The sequence below is a fragment of the Diplotaxodon limnothrissa genome, linkage group LG10, assembly GCF_057381915.1.
Source record: "Diplotaxodon limnothrissa isolate DT_005_m linkage group LG10, D_limnothrissa_male_GT1.1, whole genome shotgun sequence".
Classification (NCBI taxonomy): Eukaryota; Metazoa; Chordata; class Actinopteri; order Cichliformes; family Cichlidae; genus Diplotaxodon; species Diplotaxodon limnothrissa.
In genome coordinates this window covers 16,107,058-16,113,245 of record NC_140605.1, presented here as the reverse complement: position 1 = coordinate 16,113,245, position 6,188 = coordinate 16,107,058, and positions in this window count along the sequence as shown.

Genomic DNA, 6,188 nt, shown 5'->3' with positions numbered 1-6,188 from the left:
GTGGAGGCTCTCAAGATTTTTCTCACTAGCTAGCACGCTGAATCACCGCTGCTGCCCGTTAGTCTCAGTCTGGTATGCCAAAGCTTTTGGTAATTTAAGGATTAACCAGCTTGCTAGAATGCAAAGACTGCGTCTGTAAAAGAGTCAAAAAACGGTCTAATTACGTTAGAAAGAGTTTATGCTACCAAGCGACAGGCAGCCAGACGAAGAAAATTTTTTAGCTTACTGTAGCCATAAACCTTATTTCTCATTCTAGCTAGCAGCGAAGTGTTCGTACACGCCCACCACAGTAATAATAATGTACCACCCTGCAGGCGGCTGAGTTTTCATAATTAAGCAGGATAGCTTGTTTTTTATGTAAAGATGGAACTTAACTTGTGTCAGTAAAAAGATAATTATATGTATAAATGTTAGTCCAGCACTTCTTTTTTCCACATAACTGGGTAAAAGCACTAAGCACAAACAACAAGTTTAGTACACAAGTTGTTTGCCACACAACTAGCTAGGTTCACATGTAGCATGCTGCGCAGATGTGCTACTACTACTAAAAATAATAATATTAAATTCTCTATTATTATTATTTTATTGTCAAATAAAATCTATTTGTTTTGTGTACATTCAATCCTTTCCAAGCATGTTTCCCCATATTATTAATTATTTGAACAAATACATTTTAATTTGATATATCTCAGTTGCATTATACTCAAAATTGCCAAGAATCATTTTTTGAGTGTGCTTTAATGAACAAACACGCACAGTCAATAAAATAAAATAAAAATAAAGCCTAGCAATAAAAATAATGCTAAGCTATATGATTTCCAAAAAGCTCTCTGAGTTGAAATGTTGAAATTTACGCTCTTTATGCTGTCTCCTATTGAATAAGGACTACATTAACAGCTACACACAGTAGAAAATAATATCAGAACTTGACACTTGTACTAAACCAGTGGTTCCCAAACGTTTTCGCTAGGCCCCCCTTTGTTTTACAAGAAAAATGTTCGCCTCCCCCGCGCGCACACGCGCACGCGCACACACACAAATACATCCTCCAACCACACACACCCATATTTTGCTCCATTGCGGTTTATTTCACACCTCAAACATTTAGTAAACAATTAAGCAAATACAAGTAAACTGCAATAAATTACAGGTAGTAAGAAAATAAACTACTAACTCTTTTATGCTACGTCCACACCTACACGGGTAATTTTGAAAACACAACTGTTTCTGTGCGTTTGGACCTTTCCTCCACACGTAAACGGAGTTTGGAATCACCGAAAACGGAGATTTTTTAAAACTCCTTTTTTGCGTTTATGTGTGGACAGGAATACCGAGGTCGGCATGCAACGTCAAAGGTATGTGCCTTTTTTCACGTCATGCTGTGCGCCACGTTATTACATGAGATGAATTGCAGAATGGCAGCAAGTCAGATTAACAGTATTTTGTATCTATCTTCAGGTTTTACATGCTTACATACACACATACTGTCCCTCCATTTACAAAGGCAGAGGCGTCATGGTGTAATTATTTTACGTGGATTTGTTTTTTTCCTGTGTAATAATATTCAACATTTATATCAATACATTTTTCAAAAAATGCCTGTCTGTGCAAAATGGGTTTAAAAACATAAACAGCTGTGGGATACTGTTTGTCCATGATTTAGACAGGGGGAACAAATCGTGGCAGGATCAGCCTGATATTATTTGTATCCCACTGTAACTTTACTGTATACAGAGCTAACATCTCCAAAATGTCAGGAGTAGTTAGTCATTACAACAAGTGTGTGTGAACTAAAAATCAAGAATGTGGGATACTGTTTGTCCGTGATTTGAACAGCCCAGCACATGCTCCCGACAAAGGGAAAAGCAATTATGCAGGGGAGACCTTGGCACCCTAGGGGACGGGCCCCACACTTTGGGAAGGTCTGTACTAAACAATAATAATAATAAGATCACTATTTTCCCCAAAAATGCCCTAGATATGAGGAAACCAAATACTATTTCCCCCTAAATAATGAAATCATTGATTACAGTATGAGCTATACTCTATGAGGAATGTTTCCAGCACCCTGTTGAATCTATGCCACAAAGTATGACAGCTTGGAAAGCAAAATGGTGTTCAACTCGGCACTGCCAAGCTGTACCTAAAAAGTATCCAGTCAGTGTATAAACAAGCTTTAAGCACATTTAAAACCACCCCAATCCATAGTTTTTAGATTAAACTTAAAAAAGTGTCCCTCACTTTCCATATTGTTTCCCCAATGTTTATTTTCTGGTTCAACTTTAACCCTCATACAGATACCTTCTCAGTATCTTCAAGAGGAATTTGTGGTCAAATCAGAGACTGGCAGTTATCCAGTATTGACTTTCTCTAGTTTTCATAATGGACTTCCCACTGGCTCAACTCCCATGAAGGTAAAATCTGTGCACACTCTTTTTGATTAAGATACGTGCAGATCCTGTGGAGACATTTAGAATTTCTCCTCATTTCTGGTGGACTTACTTTGTCCTCTTTATTCTTGCCATTTAGGTTGTGTTTGGCAGTATACGGCACTTTTAGATGATTTTCACTTAGGTGGGTGAGTTATTCAAAATGATTTACAGATGAGCTGAACCATAACAAGATTAGGAAATTTCATGGAAGTGAAAGAAAACTAAAACAAAAAGGCCTAAGAGCCCCAAATGCAATTAAGATAACTTCTAAATTATAATTAAAATCTGGCTTAAAATATCTGATAGTGTCATCCTATCCACTGTGCTGTAGAGTAGAGAAGTAAAGGGTGCAGTGAGTCATCAGAGCCACACCTGTTGGGATAAACGCCCAACAGACTGTCTACAGATACAGTTTACATGTACACAGGAAAACACTAACAAACCCCAGCTGAACAGAATTGGGACATTTTTTATAATCTTGTATCCAGCCCCCAAGAATCCCTCTAATTCAAGGCTCTCCCAGAGATAAGAGATAAGGCCAGAACCAACCAACCTATGTCAGTTGGTATTGAGACTGTCTGTCTCTAAGAGATATTCTGCCAATCATAATCGGACTTGTCTCACCACACTGCTTTCCAAACACCTATCAGTGTAAACCAAATTCTAACAAAATGAAAAGAAATCTTTCTCTGGGAAGAAGAGTTTATCTGGCCCTAAAAACAGGTATGAATTAGCAGAATGTCTCTTAGGTGTCAGAAACAGAAAAACAGAGTCAAATCCTAACCAAATGTAGGACCACAAACTGGCAATTGAACAAGGAAGACACACGAGGTCGTGGCAACCGAAAGATTAGAAGAACATGTGATCACTGTTTGAGAGGTGAGGTTAAAAGTGAGACATTTCCTCCTAAAATGTGAATCATTGAGTGAAGTAAGGAACATTTACTTTAGCCACTTCAGTTCTGTAATTCCAAATTTCTATAAGCTGAACATCTCAGGAGACGGGGCATGTCTGACTGCCTGCCATATATATGTCAACATGCTACAAACGGAGGGATTGTGAATGACCAGCGCACGCACACACACACACACACACACACACACACACACACACACACACACACACACACACACACACACACGCGCGCACAATTTTATTAATTTCTATTGTTCCTTTTTCTATTATTGTTATTTAATTAAACTTTTTTTCTGTGAAAATAATAATAAAAACAAGTACACGAGAACAAAAGAAAAATCTATTTGGTTTCCAAATATTTCCAAACCTGAAAATGATGGTTATGAATCTTTTGTAGCCCTTTAAATGCATTACAGATGAATGTGTCACAAATGCAACCAGAGCCACAACTTGAAAAACCGGTTTGTTTTCAGCATGATATGACAAAAAATACATCGTGCGTGACATCCAGGAGGACTGGGTCTCTTTTTATAAATTGGTCTGGCTTAGATATGTTTACAACAGTCACCATCATGAATTCAAGGCACTCATATTTTCTAAATAGGTCATTTCTGGATCTTCTTCTTGCCTTAGTAAAGACTATGTTTTACAGTCTTGTTTCCTAGCCACACTGACCTTAATGAAGGTTACAAAAGAAAATGAGAATGTGTAACAGAACTGTTTATGTGTACAGCACACCGTAAGTCACCATGAGGACCTCTGTGGACAATCAGCAGAGATTACAAGAATCAAGCAGACGTTATGACAACAATTTATATGGAGAAAACAGCAGCTACGCCCAAACTCATTACTGTTTGTATAGTAAATGGCACACTTGCTATGTTTGGTTAGCTGGCAATGCATGCTCTTATTTCTATGTCAAAACACATTATAAACATTAACTCTAGATGAGTTTAAAAACATCTTAGTTGAAGCTGTGTATAGATCTCCTCTCTGGTTTCATTCATCCTATGGTGTAGCATCTATTATGAATGAACAGAATGTCAGAAGAGACATGTTGTTTTGTTGACTGGACAGATGGATCGAGTTTACAAATGTTGTCACTGAATTCATAAGAAGCACAACAGAATCTGTCCATCCATCCATTCTCTTCCGCTTGTCCTTATCGGGGTTGCAGGGGAGGCTGGAGTCTATCCCAGCTGCTGGGTGGGCGGAGGGGGGCATCCAGCCTGATGCAGGGCTAACACAGAGAGACAGACAACTATTTGCACTCACATTCACACCTATGGGCAATTGAGATTCACCAGTGAACCTAACTCTATTTACTGCATGTGTTTAGACTGTGGGAGGAAGCTGGAGTGCCCAGAGAGAACCCACGCAAACAAGAAAGCATGCAAGCTCCACTCAGAAAGGCCACGGCCAGGTGAGGGAGTCAGGACCTTCTTGCTGTGATGCAACATTGCTAACCACTGCTCCACGTTGCTGCCCCGCAAACACTGATTAGCTGCCCAACAGAATCTGATTCTCAGGCTTTTATTTGTTAGTTATTATTCGGAGATTAGCTGCTTTTTAACAAGTTTTCTGTCCAATCCTTAAACTGACCATTTTCAGATAAATATGTTTTGTTTGCTTGTTAAGCCACTTAACATTGATCTATAAAACAAATATCTAACTCAAGAGATGAACCAGAACTGTGTGTTTGCACATAAAAGACAGCCTCAAGGTAAAATTTTAAATTTTACCTTGAGGCACTTTGTTACTGGCAGCCTGTCTTAAAAACATGTTATTCCATTCTGAAAAACATTCAAATTTTGTAGCTGAATCTTAAAAATACCAAAGATAACACAGTTATGTTAAAATTAAAACTGTATTTTTCCACCAAGGGGGTGATTCCAAAACCTTGGCATCATTGAGCATGGTGTTCAGTGTGCCCTTAAAAAACTGAGGAAACTGGACAAGTGGAGGACACAAGAAGAATTGTCAGGTCTAAAAAAAAAATCTAACTAGAGCAGATGAACAATATCTAAAATTAATGTCCTTAAGTACGGTAATAGAAAAAAGTCCAGCAAAGACCTAACACAGGACTCAAGAAATGCATCTGGACCTTCAGTTGATTCAACTACTTTTCACTGCAGCCTCATCAGAAATGATCTCAGTGGGAGGGTGGCTGTCAAGAAGCCATTCTTAAGGAAGGGAAACAGGGAGAAAAGGCTGAGGTGTGAAATTACAAAATAACTGGACTGGCAACAGGTCTTATTGAGTGATGAATCCAAATATGAAATGTTTGGTTCAAGAATAAAGGTGGTCATTTCAAATCATTCACTTTCAGGCTCATCAGAATGATACAAACTCAGTTTTAGCCTTATAGTCTGTATTTACATGTACCCTATGATTTCACATTTTGATAAATAGCTGTACCTATTTTCCATTTTTGTAACAAAAATAAAGAATTGAGTGGTGACTCAAGACTTTCACACATTACTGTATAGACGTTTTAAATGACAGAGGAGGGTTAAGTGAACCAGAAGCTCTTTTTGCTATAAAGGCTTATATCGTCCATGAAGCAAGACCAATTACTACAGGGAAACAAATGTTAATGAAGCATTTGACATTTAACTCCATCACACTGCCACTTTGCTCCCTGCTGCTCTGTGGAATAATAGTCAGCTCTACCGGAAAGACTGGCAGCCTTGAAGAGGATCGCTAAAATATGAGAGAAATAACTCTGTTTCTGAGAAAATCCTCCCCTTGACAAAAAGTCTGTCACTGAACATGCAAATTTACCAGAGGTTATATTCAAGTGTTCTTATGTGTGATAGAATTAGACTCTTAAAATATTTA